Source organism: Olea europaea, chromosome 22 (assembly GCF_002742605.1).
Source record: "Olea europaea var. sylvestris chromosome 22, O_europaea_v1, whole genome shotgun sequence".
Lineage (NCBI taxonomy): Eukaryota > Viridiplantae > Streptophyta > Magnoliopsida > Lamiales > Oleaceae > Olea > Olea europaea.
In genome coordinates this window covers 12,612,592-12,633,267 of record NC_036258.1, presented here as the reverse complement: position 1 = coordinate 12,633,267, position 20,676 = coordinate 12,612,592, and the positions used below count along the sequence as shown (strand labels likewise).

General features: G+C 31.1%; 1 pseudogene; it reads right to left on the bottom strand.

Annotated features, from left to right (window-relative positions):
* Window positions 1-1,542: 1,542 nt before the first annotated feature.
* On the bottom strand, window positions 1,543-5,614 carry LOC111371170 (annotated as a pseudogene).
* Window positions 5,615-20,676: the final 15,062 nt, after the last annotated feature.

Below are 20,676 nucleotides of genomic sequence, written 5' to 3'. Positions count from 1 at the left end.
CCCTCGGAGGGTGACAAAGCGCACCATAACTTTGCCTCTACAGGACAATTGCAGGACAATTGCCTTCTAATTGCCGTGAAGATTCGAATTTCCGATGCTTCGTATAGAACCCTCCTGCTTTACCATTGTGCCATGCTCGTAGAGGCAAAAATTTTTTATTTTATTTATTTTTTGCTTGCTTAAATTGTGAGTATGAAATTTATATGGAAAGAAAATAAATTCTAGACAATTGAATTGCCTAAAACTTATTTGCATGAAAATTGTCATTTAAATGTGTTTGATTGATTCTATTTTAAACCTAAAAAATGTTATACTTATTCATTTTTAATTGTTGGGTAGATGAGTGAAGAGAGAGAGAGATAATATTATCTGGAAAAAAAAAAAAAAAAAAAACTACACTCCCTAAAGAACATATCTTCCTTGTTTTTAAGGAAAACATGGTTATATGACCAAAGTAGAAAAATATTTTATGTGGAAAAGAATATAAATCAAATAGCATAAAAGTAAGAATTTGAGTGAAAAAAATGACATTTTTTTATGAAAGATATTGACAATTAAACGTACCATACAAGTGTTTACAGCACAAAGGCACCTCAAAACTTGTTTCAATTGGTGCAAACCATATCTCAATCGATTACAAATTGTTATTAATGTTCATGTAATAGATGATTCATTAAACATGAAACATGGTGATTAATCCTCCAACTTTTATATGAACATAGAAAACATCTTTAACACTTAATCAAGCTTCATAAAGAATGAAAGAATGTGGAACACAAACTACATTACTAAAAAACCACTCTTTTCAACCTAAATGCAAGGGTCAAGTGAAACCTGTAACCTCCGAGAGCGTGTTTGGTATGTGCATGCTGAGTATGGATAGAATTGGAAAAGTACCACACACAAAATGTTAACTTCTTATTTTTCTTAATACTATCTTAACCACGTTTGTCTACCATTAAAGTAAGAAAATTATTTTTAAAATAGTAAATTCTTAAAGAATATGTAGTTAAAAAGTAATAAAAATTTTGAATTTATATACAAAATATTTTATTATGAGACTTTGTGGTTGAAAATGTGTTTCCGGCAATTTTTTTTTTTTGAAATAATGATAGACAAACAGAAACTTAATTTTGCACACTCCATCATTGACAAAAATGTCATAGCCCTACCATTTTATATGTGTGTAGAGTATGGATAGAAGTGAAAAAGTACAGCACAAGAAAATTTTGATTTTCCGTGCAAAATATTTTATTTCAAGAATATGCAATTGAAAATGAGTTTGACAGAATAAAATTGAAATAATAATAGACAAACAAAAACTTAGCCCATGTTTGGTGTTATTAAAAATCAAAGTCAACAATTAATTTCAATAACACATTTTATGAAATTCACAACTTTTTAATCACACATTTAATCGACTCCCTGCTTATCCAAGGACAGAATAGTATGTCAATACATAGCCACTTTTCACAACTTAAATGATAAAACATGAATGAACCGATTAGATGTGCAATATGCTATGCAAAAAGAGAAGAAAAATTATGAAAAAAGGAAACCATTCACTTTTTCATTTATTACTTCGTCTCGCAAGAAGTCTGCCTTGTATTCAAGATAACAGCTTTCCTCATTATATAGAACATTTCCATACTGATAAAATCCAATTCGCAAATTTACCCAACTCACCCAATTCAACACACACACAAGGAATTTTTAGCCCAAAACGTGGCATTTTAGCAGCCATGGACATGTGAAATCAAATAGAAAACGACATAGTTTAGGGGCTTAGACATGGTTCCTTGGTTAATTGGTAGATAAGGGACTTAGACATGGTTCCTCAGTTAATTGGTAGACAACTGAGACTCGTAACCATATGGGTTCTTGCTGGCCCAGTTCCACTGATCTCGGCACATCTCATCAATGCCATATTTTGCGCTGCAAACACGAGAAATTCTGTCAGGAAAGTGAATGTGGTAGAGAATGTGTCATAACGTTCAACTGGGATAGAACCGGAGGATAAAAATAACCAATTATATATATATAATGAATTTTACATCACCGAGACTAAAGCATTACTAAATTGTCATTTATATATTATGAGAACTGCAGCATTTGGGTAGTATTAGATGGGACTAGATACTATTATGAACAAGATTTTAGCTTTTTATAGTTAGCCTATGTTTGGCTCATGACTCTTTATAAACACTTAACTACTTTTTATCCACACATTTTGAGAGATCCACAAGTATTATCCACCACTAGCTTCTAGCTATTTATAACTTGAAACCATTTAAAACACTACCAAAATGCACTTTTATTTGATTTTCTCCAGTCCTGTTCAGTACCATACACCAAGCACTTAAAAATAACAATTTAGCCTTACATAGGTATCTCAAAATAGTGTTGTAGTGAGTTCAATACTTACTTCCAATTCAATTCACGTTCAGCTTTCTCCGTTGAAGCATATACAACCTCAGCATCACCAGGTCGTCGACCAGCCATCACCAGAGGGATTTTCTAGAAAAGCAGAACAAAAAAATCATGATTACCTGAACTGGAAATAATCAATGCATAATTAAATGCTAACCAACATGTGCAGAGCAACTATTATGACATGTTTGGTCAAAAAAGTAAATTTCAAGGATTATACCTTCCCAGATGCCTTCTCAAATGCAGCTACCATTTCCAAGACTGACGTACCCTTCCCTGTTCCCAGATTGTATATCTCACAGCCTGCAGTCCACGTGTAATAGTTGGAATGAAGTCATAGTGGAAAACCACCATTAGGTACAAAGCAAGAAGAGTAGATAAATTAATTCAAAAAACAAAACAAAAAATGATGTCCAGGTAACAAGCTCCAATTTTTTTTTTTTAGTTCGCAAAATAGCAGGGGGGTGTTTCTAACTAGCTAAACACTATTCTGGAAAAGAAACAAGCTTTTCCTGCAAAGACATGAGCAGCCTTGTTTGCTTCACAGCTAATATAGGAGCAAACTATCCCTGGAAAAGAGGCCATGCGTTTAACTATACAGGACAAAACTGTACCCTCTTGCGCACGAAGACTAGGTCTATGACTAATAAATAAATTGCAACTGTACACAGTTTCAAAAAAGTAAAGTATTCAACAGCTGTCACAATTGTAATGTTGTAAATGAAACACCCATAAATCATGGTGTAATGAAGTATTTAAAGGTCTAGAAACTAAGAGCAAAGCCAATTTATGAAGATATAAGAGTATTTGGAAAAAGTGTTAATGCAACAAACAACAAAACCTAGTACTATCTCAGCTCATGTGCACAATTCATCAATTTTTTTTGTTATGTATATCATTAACTTCCCAGTAACTATGTCAAAAATTTAGATCAGACAATATATGCTTAGAAGGCCCATAAAAGTTAAATGGGAAAAAGGCTGATATAAATCTCACATATCTTCAGATAAAAATAAAAATAAAAAGCCAATAAAAAAACATGATAATGTAATAAGAAAAAGGAACACTTGAGAAATGCCATAGTAGTGTACTATGTGATTTTAGAAGTTACAGTAACATGATGAGTTTAGGAGTTGGGAGTAGGATGATTTTTAGAGTACTAAGTGAACATAAGAATTGCTATATACTCGCACAGAAGACAAACTAAATCAGCTTGTAACACAGTGATGTAATAAGATAAAGGAACACTAAATTTGTCAAAGAACTGTGAAAAATCATTATTTAGGATGCAATTGTACAGCATAATCCTGTTTGACTGTGACTGTAATTACAGTAATCACCTGCATCCTGATTCCTTCATATTCTAGTGTAAGCCTCAAGCCCAAAGATTTTCGTTCAGATTACTGATTGGTTTAACACACATCATGATAAATAAATCATTTTTAACTATAAAACTTTATAGAGAGAATAATGGGCAGGAGCTGGTTCTCAAAACTTCAATCAGGAAATGAACTTGGGCAGGAGCTGGTTCTCAAAATTTGAATCAGGAAATGAACTTGTTTGAAGTACACAACGTAGATAACATTACAACTAAACTAAAACAAGTCTAGCATTGGATTTTGAATGTATAGATCCGCTTGACAAACCTTACGCACGCCTTCCTCAATTTCCCAACCAAAACATAAAAAATCTCAAGCAACAATTCTCACTGTCGTACTCAAGTGTCTAAGAACTATTAGAAGTCTATAAATAAAAGGTATTCAACAAAAAGTTTATCAAACTCACATAGTGAAGTCATATAAGAAAATATAACATCACAAAATTTTGTTCGGTAGAAATGTCCCCGAAATAAGACAGATAAAGAAGAACTCTACATTCTCTGAGTCCATACCTATAGAGGGATCAGATAGCTTGCTCAAAGCAGCAATATGGCCATCTGCTAAATCCACAACATGGATATAATCACGTACCTGAAACATAAAATCCATTATTCTATATTGGTGCATCAAGTAAGAAAGCAAACTACAGTTTTTTTCCAATCTTTTTGGCCTCTGTCACTTTCTAAAATGAGTCAAAGATGACGTGAGACTCAAAAGTCTATAAACAACCTATCCAGAAACTTTAATTATATTATTATTTTCTTTTATTTTTTTTCCTTCTCTTTTCGGCCAAAATGATGGAGGCAGGTGGAAGCTATTAGCATTACTATACTTACTATGAACCGTATTGAGTATAGTTCGTCACAGGCATAGGCACACAGATAATGTACTGAAGTTCATGTTTACCAACTGTATAAAAATTGGCAGCAATTGAATGCCAATAACAATGACTAAACAGAAAAATTAAGCAACTATAAATATGGTCACCATCAATTTCTAACCAAAACTGTTTACCCCTGTGCCATCTTGCGTTGCATAGTCAGATCCAAAAACTGTCAGTGCAGGTCTCCTTCCAACAGCTACTTGCTGCACAAATGGCATGAGATTGTTTGGAATTCCACGGGGATCTTCACCAATATAGCCACTAGGATGTGCACCAACTGGATTGAAGTACCTCAGCAATATAATTTTCCATTCAGAGTCGGAGTTATAGATATCTCGGCATATTTCTTCAATGAAAAGCTGGAAAAATCAATATCGCTAGGTGAACTTCCATAAGAGAAATTTGATAGCAACTTACACAAGGGAACCAAAAGAAAGAAAAAAAGGAACATACACACAGAGATAGAGAAGTTATAAACGGCACTAGCGTAGGCTCTGTCAGGGTTTAAGCCCTAATAATCCGAAAGAGATGATGAATGAAATGTAACACAAAAATGTAGGTTCACTAACAATATGAGAGCTATGTCCACTTGCCACTATAGATTTTCCACTATAACGAAGAAGGAAAATTACAAGGTTTTCCTCACACATCTCCGCCACCTCTCTGTTTCTTCTTATAAATGAAGAGATGGCCTCTCAAGTTTTTAAGACAAAAAAAAAAAAAAAAAAAAAAAAAAAACCTGGTGAAAGGTGAGGTTGGCGCCATATTCACCGGCGAGTTCCTGGACTCTCCGGATGGCAATATCGGAAGAATTGTCCAAATTGTCAACAACAACAGCCTTATACCCGCCCAGCAGCAATTGCAGCACTGTGTGACTCCCAATGTACCCTGCTCCCCCAGTCACCAGTATACTGCCCGACATCGTTTCAATCAAATTCTCGAACACAAGAAACTATAGCAACTACAGAAAATCTAGTATAAGAGTCTTCACTAATGACTAGGATCGGACTCTCTCTATATATATACGAGGACGTGTAAAGAACATGGTAATACACGCAATTTTTTTTGTCGTTTTCTAAAGCATATGATTCTGAGTGGGCGGGCGGTGGTTAATTATTGTTTCCCAGAACAATTTATCAACAAAAAATTGATATGCGACCACGTGATTTAGGGATTTGTTGTTGTGTAAATAAATTAGGATTGATCTGGAACTGGAGTTTTGGATTTGTTTATTTGGTGAATTTTTTGGATTATTTGACCACTTTTGTGGAAAATTGTTGGAATTTCTTCTTTAATTTGTTGGGGTAACCGTACTTATATCATTAAATTATATAGATTTAATTAATGCAAAGATTTATGAATCATTTATTATGACATGCTAACATTGAAATTGATTTTCAATGTTAGATATCATTATTCTTAATTCAAATGAATTAATGCTTGTTTGAACTTTAGGTGTAGTTCTTGTTTATTGAAAAAATAAATAAATAAATCATTGAACCTCACTCAAATTCAATAACGCTCCATTGTATTCGCTTTAATTTGATCAGTCAATCAATATTTAGTTTAATTAATCACTTATTTATTGTTATTACCAAAGTTGACTATATTTGTAACATAAGTAGTGGAATTCATGACTCGACTTATATTTATGAAAACACATTGTTCCTCCAAGGGGTTAGGTTGATAAAGTTGAATATGGATGCCTAAGTTCACGAGGGTATAGGAGAAGTTACGGCAATGCTCAGGGATCACCTCCGGTGCTGCACTTGTCGTCCAATCATGCAAAATCTTGGGAAGACTTTCTTTAGATGATGCAAAGAGAATGTTGTGTCTAATTTTCGTGGCGAATTGATTGAACATATATATAATTTTATAAAATAATTGTGCCTACTCGGTATGTTATACTAATTAAGCATTTGATATGATAAGAAAAGAAATAAAGAATTTGTTTGTTACCATATGCATGATTAACCAACTTATCAAACACACTTACATTATTTTAGTACGAAAAATGAATAATTCGGATTTAATCATATTTGGTACCTTGTATACTATTAATAAATTTGAGTAAATCTCAGTGTTGGTAGATTTGATTAGGGTTGACTTCTGTGACTTTAATTTCAACGATCTAAACTTTAGATTTAGGTGTCTAACATAGTTTTTTCATACAAATCTCTTAATTTTTTTTTTTATAGCCCATCATTGATTTATGCCTTGTCTGGTATGGATTAAAATTAGATTTTTAGTAAATTTTGATAAAAGTTTTTGAACTGTGTGATTAAAAAGTTGTGAAACCTATGAAAGATGTGGTTAACATTGACTTTTGACTTAAATTAAAATTTGATTTAAATCAGTTCCAAAAAGGGGCTTAAGGACGAGAACAAAATATAAATAAATAATATTAATAATAATTTAGGCGGAAAAATTATTTAGCTCTAGGGAGAAATAATAATTTTGGAAAAAAAATTGATAAATGTCATCCAATCTAGTTCGCCAATTTAAAAAAAAAATTAATTTTAATGAGTGGCAATAATTTTATTTTATTTATTTTTTGATTAATATTATTTATCATCAGTAATGTTAGAACATAAAGTTATGTGGCATCATATGATATATTCAATTAAAATTGAAATTATATAATTCATTTAATGACATTAGTGTCATCTAGATTGATATTGTAACATCAATAATCTTAACTAGTATGACACACACACGTCCACAGAGCACATCTCCAAGTGGTAAAAGGGGAGGGTGGAAAAATCCAATTTTGCTTGAAACTGCTGCATCAAAGATTCGAATTTTGAAATATGGATTTGGCTCTTGAGTAAGTGCAAGTGTACAAGCAACATTCTATCCTGTACCCTTGGAGGCATAACCTGCGATTTACCTCCCTCACGATACTCCAGAATAGAGGTGGTGGGGGACCCTCAAAGTTGGGATTCAACCTTTTTTTAGTATCACACACACTCACTCTCTCTCTCTCTCTCTCTCTACCTTTTAATATTTGAACTTGGAATATTGTATTAATATAGATTAGAAATAGGAGCCCTGCTTTTTGATCAACACGTCGGCCTGGGCAAACAAGCTTTTCCTAGAAATAGTGGTGGCCCCCGTGACAGAGTATAATTAGGTTTTGTCCTGTGGCCCCCGTGACAGAGTATAATTAGGTTTTGTCCTTTTACTAATTTTTCTTATCTTATTCCTCTTTTCGTGTTCCTTTGCATAAGATTCGTTTTGATCCAATAAATACAAGATATTTGTTAATTATTCCCAGTCTGAAAATATGGTTTTTCTTTTTCCATTTTCACTTTAAAGATTTTTAAGGTGCATTTTTTTTGGATAAATAGAATAACGAATATTCATCAAGATATTTTCCTTTTCTTCCTTTATTTATTCTTATCGGAATTTTTTTTTTTTCGTCTGACTCAAACGTGATTATTTTTCTATAAATATGAGAATTGTTTAGATAACAACAAGGCCTATCAATTTTTACACAGATTTCATTATTTTGCAACGATAATATTCGACGTCTCATTAATTTTGAAATTTCAATTATCGTTTGTTAATAATATGAATAACTTTGTTAGTTTTGTTATCATACATTGATCCCTATGTTGGAAAGCCCCAGCGAAGAGTCCGTATAATGAAATGTCCCACGTGGAATAAAATATCAAAGTTTTTGTAAGGTTTTCGATTCTTCGATCATTGTCAAATAAATATTAGTTTGGCCCGATTGCCTTTGCTGGTGCCGAGCCTCGTAATATTTTGCACCAAATGAGTCAGACCAAATCAAAAGAAAAGTTAACATAGAGTCGAATTAGTACAATTTACTGGGGAAGGCAGAAAAATTCGCCCTTGCCCCGAACCTATCTCAAGAAAGAAAAAAATCAAAAGACGTTAAGTGGGCTGTAATTTATGTGTGATTGGGTGATTTGGTGGGCTATGGATAAAGTGTGGGTTTGAAGGAGTTATATGCACTGGGCTTATTATAGATAAACATTATCCTTTGCTTCATACTTGGCCGAGAGGAATGGGGGGGGGGGGGGGGGGGCCCCCTTTTTTTCCCCCCCCCCCGACCCGACCCGCTGCTTTACACATTTAAGTGCAACTCCAAATTTCATTGGCACATCAATTAAATTAAAAATTAAAAAAAATATAAATATAATCATTATCGTATCTAATTATATCCAATACAACATATCAAACATGTCTATTTATTTCACTTATGAATTTAAAGAAAAAAAAAAACGTTTCCATTCAAATTCAAATTAGCAGTGATAAATTTTGTCAATCCTACCAAATAATTTTTTCAGTTAAACTTTTTAGGTAAGATTTCGTTATTTAGGCCTAGTTTGGTACCCTTTTTTTTCAAAATGCATTTTTCTCTTTCTTCTTTTCTACCACACATTTTTTATTGAAATGATATTACACGTAGATAAAAAACTTTTCCTTATTTTTCAACCACACATTTTCTATCAATTTACTATTAAAAAATGTATTTTTAAATAAAAATGTCTCCCAAACACCCCCTTAAATTCTATGCAAATAAATAAAGATAAATATTCAAAGCAGTTTACTTTATTTGCTTAGAGTAACTGCAATTCTGGTCACATTGTCTATTTGTCACCTAATATTAGATAATTTGAGAGACCAGCAGACAGACAGCCACGCCTTCAGGTGATATGAATTGGACTTATTTCAGCTAATGGATTATTCTATATGTACAAAATCATGTACAAAATCAATGACAAACTTGACAAGTGGTGGCCCCCTGTTGGTGGAGTGGTGGTGGGGCTAGCCCCCCCACTAACAGGGAGCCGCCACTTGTCAAGTTTGTCAAACTTTTAGTAATTGATTTTGTACTTGTAGACTAATCCTTCAGCTAATATGCCAGGATCAAATTTTTCTTTGACTAAGACATGTTCGGTTGGCTACAATAGTTAAAAGTGAGTTTAACATAACCACACATGATCTTAGTCTAAAATGTATCTTATTTTCATTTGGGATAACTTTGAAAATGGCTGGAGAGTTCTTCCTTTTTTCCACAATAGCCTTTCCTATTAAAAGTACTACTTTACCCTTAATGAGATTATTTGCGAGATCTATCTTATATCTTTAAGGATTTATCAATCAGATCCTATATCTATATTTTTTAATTTTTTGAACACATTTAAATATTCTCTATATGTTAATAGTTCTTTAAAGATTATTGGTTGACCTTTCTTGGTTATGTATCCTTTAAATAATTCTTCTGAGATTTCTTCTTGTATATTTATATGTTTAGTTATGATATCTTCTACTTTTCTTATTTCTCTACTAGTTCCTACAGAATCAAATCGTATATTATTTCTACAATTATAATCTATATCTTTATATATTTTTTCAATTTTTTCTTTACCAATAGGAAATATATTATCAGATTTTTTATCTAATTTAAGTAAGAACGAAACATCTTTTTCATCTAAAAATAAAATAAGATTATTATCGTCATTAGTAGTAGAAGTGGATGCTTGTGAATTGTTCATGAAAATAATTAAAGCATAAGCATGTAAAAGTAAGTAAATAACTTACAGTAATCAAGTAGAAATAGACAGGCTTTCCCTCCAGTATGTTCTTATAGATGCTTTGCATGTACTTAATCAATCTTCTGAATCAAGTAAATATTTAAAATGTTTTTGAAATCATTTGGGTCCACAACTGCTTTCGTAAAAGGCTTTTCAATTAAGGTTGCACTTCTCATTCTAGAGAATTAGTCGTGTTTCCACAGACGCTATCTCACAGTATCCAGAGTCTCTGTTTTCACCTCTATCCAAACTCTATTCAGAATTAAGTTCTTACTTAGAACGAAATTTTAAAAGATAACTCACACACAAGGTGCTACAAATTTTGTTAGAAAAATACCTTTTTCCCCTAAACCATTTATCAAAGACGGGTACTTTGGCATGGCTAACATCCATTCAAAATCAATGTTTTGAAAATCTTTTAAAATCTCTATCTGTACTGTCGAGGAATCATGAGAAACTTAACGAAATCCTTTTATGTAAGCTTTGTTGAACATAACAAACTTTACTTTGATATTCATAGATTGAAATTGTACATGCTTACAAACTATATTTACATACCTTTGGTACTCACCTTATGAAGTTTAGAACTCCATAAGTGATTACCTTATTACACGCTTTCCTATCTTCAAGCTATCTAATATTTTTCTGAATACAAGTGGTGTATACAGATTACAAAAGATTTCTTCTCAATATGTTTAAGAGATAAGCTATTTCGAGATATCTTTCTCCTTCCTTCATACCCCTTTTTATAGTAGATTTTGGAATTTTATCTTGGACAGGTGTTTTCCACCTTTCTTTGTTGGGTAGCTAGGCCATCTTATCTCCACCGAATTCTTCATTGTCTTCTTGTTGGGTGGAACCTCTTCCCTTGAAATTAGGTGCCTTATCTTTTGAGTTTGTCTGCCACTTGTAACCATTGGTAGGGAGTGATTACAATTATAGAGACTTTTCTTGTACTATCTTCTGTCTTCTAGTAGCTACAGTTTTTCTTTAATAAATTTCTTTATTAAAGTAGTGATAAAGGGCTACTTTAGTCACCATCACTTTTCCATTTTTGAATTAAAGAATTCTGCAGGGAATTCTTCATCATTAAGGGATGCTTGACTCATATCTTCAACTACACAGTATTCACAATGGTGATCACTGTAATTCCAAAGTAATTTGCATAATTCTTTAGCCATATCCTCTGATCCGTGCACTTGGTTGGATATAATTGCAGATAATAAATGATCGAGATAACAAATATCTTCTTCTTTGGTATCCATCCTTGCATTGGAATAGATAATATGATCTTCAGATGGATAAACCCATATTTTTTCTTTTTCAGTAATTATCTGAGTTACATGTTCAAATATCTCTTTATACCCTTTTGCTCGTCTGTAGGGCATCATATTTAGAATATCTTGATATCCATTTTTAACAACCTTTTGATTGGTTGGTAAAAAATGTTGATTTGTGATTCCCATTTTGATCACATGGAAAGATGGATGCATATATTCAAGAATAGGATCCCACTCCATGGTTGCTGAATGAAATCTGATATATATATTTGTTGTTTTAACAATTTCAGTATATCTTTTAATAGCTTTCCTGATGTTGGCTGGAAGTTGAGCTATCTCTTTGAGATCTTTGCTAGGATATATACAGAGTATATTTCCTATCTCAAAACAATTTCGAACCCAATTGACTGGTGCTCCTGGATAAAAATTTATCTTGTTGTATTTTGAATAGTGGAGAGTCTTCATCCACTTTCCAATTTCCAAATACCAGTCTGAAAGAATATTAAAAATAACAATAAAGAATGTTACTTCTTCATGGTTATCTTTTCTGGAAAATTTTGCTTCATGGCATATCTTGATAATATCTTTTGGATCTATCCTTTCAATAGAAAGTTTAGATTGAGTTTGGCTCTGTGAAGAGCTACCTTCTCTTTTGATATCTTGAATATCTTTATTACCAGTAATAAGTTTGAATATTCCCTGTAAAGGGGTTCCTATTACTTTCTTTTCTTTCCCATTATCCTCGGGGGAGAGCGCTAGTATTTACAAGTCCCTGCGAAGGGATACTAGTTTTAGTTCAAGTAACTTCTGCCTCAAGGGCTATATTTTTGCCTCGAAGGCTATCTTGGATATTTTGAATTTGGGTTTCCAAATAGGAAACTTTTATCTCAGGTATCTGGACTTTCGTCCTTAATTGTTCCAGCTCCATTCCTGCTAAGATAATTAGGAAGAAAGTTAGTTTTACCTTTTATATATTCAATATCAAATTTGAAATATGAGAACCAAATTTGTATCCTAATAATATATCTATTGGTAATAGATGGATCAACATTATTTTTCAAAAATGCTTTAACTTGAGTATTATCAGTCCTGATCAAAAACTTCTTTGGTAATAGATAATCTTCATATTTCTGAACTCCTCTTTTCACAGCAATGAGTTCTTTTCTATTCGTCTCATATCTTGTTTCAACCTCTTTAAATGTCCCTGATGTATAACCTGCAAGTATCTCAGGACAAGAACAATCTTTTTCACATTTATATTATTTATGATTCTTTTTCACCTTTAACATTGCTCCCCAGTAATGATCTGAAGCATCAGTTTCAAGGATAAAGAAGTCTTCTTCTTGTGGTATTATAAGTTTGGGCAACACTTTTAGTTCTTCTTTAACTTTCCTTATATTTTCAGAATCTTGTTTTTCCCAAGACCACATTATATTTTTTCTTAACTTTGGAAGAAAATAATTTTTTAATTTGGCGCAATTTTCAATGAATCCTTCAGCATAATTTAATATACCAAGGAAGTTTTGTAATTGTTTTTTATCTTTGATTTCTTCAGGAAATTCTTGGAGTTTTTCTCCAATGTGAGATTGCAATTGCAATTCTCCTTCTTTTATAAATAATCCTAAAAATTTTATCTCTGTTCTAGCTATCTTAGCTTTCTTTTGAGAAAGTGTAATACCATGTTTTTTCATAATATAACAAAATTTCTCAAGATGTTCAATATGTTCATCAATATTATTTGAATGAATAAGTAAATCATCTACATATGCAATACAAAAATGAGTAATAGGTTTGATTACCTCATCCATTCTTCTTTGGAATATCCGTGGTGCATTTATCAACCCAAATGGCATTACATTCCATTCATATTGTCCTAAAGGATTGGGGGTACTAAATGCAGTTAATGGTTTACTTTCTTCTGTAAGCATGATTTGCCAGAACCCTGACTTACAATCAAATTTTGAAAATATCTTTTTGTTCTGTACTTGTTTAATAAGGGTGTCCTTATTTGGTAAGTAATATCCATCAAATTTAGTAATTTCATTTAATTTTTTGTAGTTTATCACCATTCTGGCTTTTCCTCTTTTTATCTCACTATATTTTCTAACCATAAAGGCTGGGCTACTATATGGGCTTTTACTAGGCCTGATTAATCTAGCTTCTAGTAATTCTTTTATTTGGTTTTTAAATTCTTCTTGATCATCAACACTATATATCATAGGTTTGACTCTTACTATAGTGTCTGGATTAATTAATTCTATCTTTGCCTTTACTTTGTCTGTATTCCATTTTTCTAAAAGATTTCAGAATATGTTTTAGAAATTTCTTTTTTCAATTTTTCTAATCTATTTTCTGTTGTCATTTTTAAAACTGTAACTGATTTAAATTTTTCTGTACTCCAACATTCACCACGCTGGGTTGAGGAACTCTGATGATTTATATCTCTATATACAATTGTAACAGCTTTATTTATTTTTCGTGTAAATATTTTATGTGCACAAGGTGTTGTGAACATATACTTATCAATATATTGTGTAAATGGTGCATATTTTAATAGAAAATTTTATCCTAATAAAATATCACATCTTATTGTGGTTGACATGTATATTGTATCAACAAATACTTCTCTAAAAAAAATTAGAAAAGGTACTTGCGTAGCATACTTGCTATATATTACCTTATTTCCACCTGCTGTTATAGCAGTGACTATTTTCTTTGAATTGTATTTCCAGTATTCAAATGGTAGTACATTTGGTAAGTATAAACTTATTGTACTTCCTGTATCTAAGTAAGCATGAAATTTAATCCTACAATAACTTTTTATATTGAGTGTAATTTCAATATATGGACTCATGGGATTAGTACTTATTACTCTTTCCATGATAATAATGATTTCATATTTTCATCTATTCTTGAAATGATAATTGGATTATCGTCAATCGTTATTTTCAAATATCTTTGATAGATTTTATATGGACTATATTTCTCAAAAAAGTTCATTCCTAGTAGAATAGGTGAACGATCTACTCCATATAACTCATCTTTATATAAAATTATTTCTTTAATATATTCTTTCTGATCCTCTCCTACAAGTATAAGAGGGAATTTAACATATTTTCTTATTTCAAGATTATTTCCCAAATAATCTTTAAATATATATGGTTCTGGTATTTCAAAATCTATTAAGTGATTAACAAATTTAGCATTTACATGGCTTTTATCTGCTCCAGTATCTATGAGGACAAGAAGATTCTTCTTAAACCCTTCTTGGTTTACATATCTTGTCTTGATGTAATATTGTGAACTTGATGGTTCAGCAACACTTAAATTCTTAAGTCTGCTTATCCTAGAGTCTTGTCTAGAGAGAAATCTTGCAATAAGATTATCTCCTTCTAAGCTGACACTATTTCTTCTTATTAATTTTCCTTCAGAATTAATTTCTTTTGCTTGTTTATGAAAATCAAGCATTATTTGTTCTGGTATCGTTACTTCATGTTCTTAGTATTTTTTAGGAGGTATATATTGTGCTAATTCCTCAAAATCTTTGTGTATGATAATATTATCGGTTATCTTTCTTAGATTATTATGATGGCTAGTACTAAAAACAAAAATTGATCTTATGCTTATACTAATAGCCTTACTTCTTCGTAGCATTTTCAAATTTCCAATTCTATAGTATAGATTGAAACTTTGGTCAATATTTTCATCATTTAAAGATATTGCATAATTTGGTTTCACTGTAAATATTATTTTCTGATAAACTAAGTTTCCTACAACTGTTCCTAATAGAGTATTTATAGGATCTTGTAAGATTCTATTGTCCATACAGTAGATTTCTATTGGTATATTCATGCCTTCTCTAAAGAATCATTTGATCATTATCTGGATTCCTCCTAATTCAATACATTTTAATTTATTTCTTACATTCTCTGGAATTTTAGATAATTTTTGTTTTACCCATTCTTTTGTAATTATAGGAATTCTTGCTTTTCCTACAGTATCTTCTATATTGATAGACATTTCTTTATAATTCATACTTACAATTGTTTTATTTACTCTTGGTAAAATTCCTAAGAATCCTTGATGGAATACATCTTTTTCCTGTAAATCTAATATCTTTTTAGTAATTCCTGCGTATTTTTTAATATCAAAGGTAATTTCTCGATTAATACCTTCTATAGAATCTTCAACTTCTTCAGTTGTTTCAATTTCTATTTCTGATTGTTGTATCTCCTGATTCATGTATACTATTTCCTCATAATCTTCTTCTGATGAGGATGTATCTAATTCATCAGTGCTACTGCATTCACTACTTAGATCTCCAAAATATTCTATTGGTTCTATGTCACTATCTTCTTGAAATTTTTCATAAATTTTAAGAGTTTTTATATTTTGTTTATCTTTCTTTTTAGGATATTGAGGGGCAATGTGTCCTTCTTCGTTGCAAATAAAACATCTACATTTTTTAATGTTTCTTGGTTTAAACTTTTTATTCCAATTTCTTTTCTTGAAATATTTTTTATATGGTTTAAAATTCCTTTTATTGAATTTTTTATAATTCTTGAATTTTCTCTTATATGGTTTATATTTCTTTTTATGGTATCCAAATTGTTCAATTTGACCATTATCTTTATAGCAACATAATGAATTCTTTCTTATTTTATAAGTCTTTTTATTTTCTAGTGCTTCTCTACACCATATACCTATCATTCTTCTTGTGAATTCAATTCTACTTCCAAGACTATCTATTTCAACTCCTTCCTCTTTTCCTAGAGGTAATAATTTCTCATATTCTTTTAATAACTTAATTCCTTGTGGGAATGGTAACTTTGTAAAATAAGATCTTAATATAGGTTTATTTTCCTGATAATCTCCTCGATTAAGTATATAATATAATTCTTCAAATTTACATGTATATCTTTCTAACTCACACATATCACATATCTTCAAATTTTCCATTGCAATCATTCCCTGATTATATTCATCTTGTTTTCTTTCTTCTTCATTAAAAGTATGCCTATCTCCTAAAAATTCTGTTCTTAAGATTTTTTCAAATCTTTTTAATATTTCCTGTATATTTTGTTCATTTAAAGTATTTCTATTATCCAATACCTCAGTTCTATTTACTCCATATTTTATTCTTCCTTTAATAATTTCTGGTAACTTTCTCCACCATTCAGAAACAATTCCTCTGAATGTATGTTCTATAAATCCAAAAACTGTATATGTTTCCCATTTGTTAAATTGTATTGCTAAATCTGTACTTTTCATCTATGTTTCAATAGCCTTATTTTTATCTATACAGTCTAAATCTAACCATACTCCTGTTGTGTGAATTGATTCATTATAGGATTTTATTGGATTTATTTCTTTTATAGATTGTTTTCTTACATTTCCAGTGTATCTTTTCTGTATTTTTCTATATTGGTTAATATCAGCCTTATCAAGTATTGGGGTACCATAAGAATAATCTTGTTCTTCATCACTACTAAATTCTACTTTTATATTCTGACTTGAAGATGGATTAGTGTTCATTTTTATATTTTCCATTTTTTCAATTAATTCTTCTAGCTGTTTTTTATATTCTTCATACTCTTCTCATGTAGATTCTAAGAATTTTTGTTCTATTTCTTCTACGTCTGTTATCATATATTGTTTTTTTTCATGTTTTTTTCCTTTATTATTTTCTTTTTGTGTTATCCTAAAATCTTGAGGTGGATTAATTATAATCCTATTTTTTCCCTTAAGACTTTTATCTAAAAGAGCATTTTCTACTTGTAGATTTTGTTCTAGGTTTTCTAATCTTTTATGTATATCTCCAAAATTTTCATTTGTGGTGTTTTTAGGCAAATAAGGATAACTAGGTTTTTTATGTTTTTCAACTTTTTTCAAAAATTTTTCAATTATATTTTCTTTATCTACTATATTCATCATAATTTTTGGTTCGTGACATGGCTCTGATACCATCTCATCGGAGTGTGCAGCGGAGGGGTTAATATTTTTAAGCCAATTAAAATCTTTATAAGTATCTAAAATGTCACAATAGAATTTATAAAATTCACTATTTTTTATTAATACTTTTTCTTTGATGATTTTATTTAATTCTTTAATTCTTCTTCTCAGATTAAGAATTAGTTTGTATATATCATTTCCTGTTTTGATTGTATTATTATCAATAGAAACGTTTTTATTTTTTAATTTTGGATCTAAATATTCTGTAAAGAATCATTTCAGTTCTTCTTCTAAATATTCTAATTCATTTTCTGTCGCATTTCTTAGATCAATAAAATTTTCTATAATATTTGAATTTAAATTAATTAAAGATTTTTGGTCTATATTTTCTTGAGGATCTATTTGAATGTTTTTATACATTGTAGTGGCTTTAGTTGCAATTTTTCTATAAGGGGTATTTTTGGAAATATGGTTGTTTGAAGACTATTTTTCAAATGTTCTCATTTCTTAGTCTATTTTAAAAAACCTTCCTTTTATTTAGGCTGTTTGGATGTATTTCCCTTTTCATTTCCTGTGGAATCACAATAATCTCTTCGACTAAACAAAAACAACTACCAAGTATTTTAAACTTCACAAAGATTCTGAGATAAAACTAGAGAATACAACACTACAATTCTTTCTACGTTGAAACCAAAATATCATGGCTATTTATCGATTCATTCACTGTGATTTGCGTCATTGTTTCAAACTATATATATATATATATATATAAATAGGGTACAATACAAATTGTTGAATTATTTTATGTCGTTCTCGATCACTATTATCTTTTGCATCAGTCTTTATGCGGAATGAGAGATACCAAGGACTTTCCAGGCTCAGTATCCTCCAATTTGATCAAAACATCTAATAATGCCAAGACCGAAAACAACAAAACCAAGAAAGAATCCCAAACGCTTGCTGCTTGAAGAATGCCCACGTTGTTATTGCAATCACAAAGACAATCACAAAGGCCAAGGAAATTGGAGAAGAAAAGGCACATAGAAGATAACACAAAGTATTCGCCTTTTTCACCAATGCAATAACACAGACAACCACACGGCCAAGGAAGCTACATACAAAAGTTGTGATTAGGGTGTAAGAGTGGGCCAAGCCCAATAGGTGATCAAGTGAATTGCTAAGTGGATCACTCACCATAAGCCATTCAAGGAGCCGGGGAAATGGGCCATGAGCAACAATGATAAAATCAGGTTGCTTCAAATGGGCCCAAGTGATTTTAGGTCGAGCCATATTATTATGAGGAACTGAATTTTAGTTTAGTCAATTGGTCAATGCCGATTGAAAAAATCATACCAAGTTACATCATAGCTCGGGAGGTACTTTGACAACAATTTGTCTATCAAACTTCCACATTAGTGTCAAAGGCTTGCAAGGAAACATTATTACTTGTTAGTAATAATTCCAAAAGCGGGAACCAATAAAATTGAAAATCAATTACTTTCATCGATGTTTAGAAGGCCTTTGCAACCTTTGAATTTTACAAATGGCAAGACCTTAGTTCCCATTTTTGAAGGATTATATTGTATATGTATCTTTTCAAATCGTACCACTTTTTCTGACACAATATTTCTAATAAAGTGCAACCTAACATCAATGTGCAGGGGTGTTTGAGAAAAATAGGATTTTTGCATGGATGTATAGAAGATTGATTATCTAAATATACTTCCAAATAGTCATTTAAAACACAAAGTTCATGAGGCAAACCTTTAAACTGCAAAGCTTCTTTAATTGCTTCAATAGTAGCAATATATTTTAATTCGCTCGTGGATAGTATAACTATGTATTGTAACTGTGATTTCTAACTAGCGCAAGTGTTAGAAAATTAGCACCAAATTTTAGACCTACATCACTAGTTCTCTTTAAATACCTTAACATCAATTTTAAGGCTTCCTAATGCTCGGGATCCGAATTTGACATGTACATACTAAGAGTACTAACAACAAAGGCTAAACCCAATCTAGTACAAACTATCAAATATATAATAGATCCAATCACATCAGAGTTTGGGATCTTATTCATATACTTTATTTCTTTTTCATTACATGGAGCATGATTTTTAAATAACAAAAAGTGATTAGCTAAAGATAATGTAATAGATTTACAATCATGTATGTCAAATCTTTCAACATCTTTGAAACATAAGAGGACTGACGCAAAAACAAAACAAATTTTTTTACCATCTCTTTCAATTTTCATACCTAGGATTCTCTTAGCTTCACCTTGATCTTCCATGTCAAATTCGCCATTGAACTTTTTTTTTTCTTTTATCTTACTTATCCATTTGGGTGATGAACTAATGAAGAGCATATCATCCACATATAGCAACAAAAACACATAGTCATTATTAGCATAATCATATTAGAAATACAGGTAATGATCAAACTTGTTCCTTTGAAACCCTCTAGTGAGTGCAAAAGAATCGAATCTTTTATACCACTGTCTAAGTGGTTGCTTTAATCCATATAAAGACCTTTTATAAAAACACACATGATCAAGTTTTAGCTTGTCTTTAAAACCTTTTAGTTGATTCATAAATATTTGCTTATCAAGTTCACCATGTAAGAAAGTAGTTTGTATATCAAGTTGTTCAAGTTTCCAGTCAAAATTTGCAACTAATGCAAGCATGACTCTAATAATGGCGTACTTAACAACTGGTAAAAAAATCTCGTTATGATCAACCCCCTCCTTCTGTATGTATCCTTTAGCCATTAACCTAACTTTAAATCTTAAGCGTTCAGATGTACTAGTACCCTGCTTAACCTTAAAAACCTACTTACAATTAACTGTAGATTTATTCTTAGATCTAGTTATTAGTTTCCAAGTTTGATTCTTTTTTAAGGAGCTCATATCCTCTTTCATTGCCTTAAACCACTTCTCAAATTGTTCACTCTTCATTGCCTCCTCAAAAGTTTTTGTCTATCTATCAACTAGCTCTTCATAGCTATCATGAACAAAAGCTAACTTAGACTCATATCCAAATCTTCTAGGTGCTCTTGATTGTCTTCTCTATCTATCCATAGCTAAAATATAATCTGCTAAGGGGTTCTCTTCCTTAGGATGTTCTTCTATCACACTTTTTCTCTATTTTCAATTTCAGGTTGTCGAACTTGAGTCTCCGCCTCATT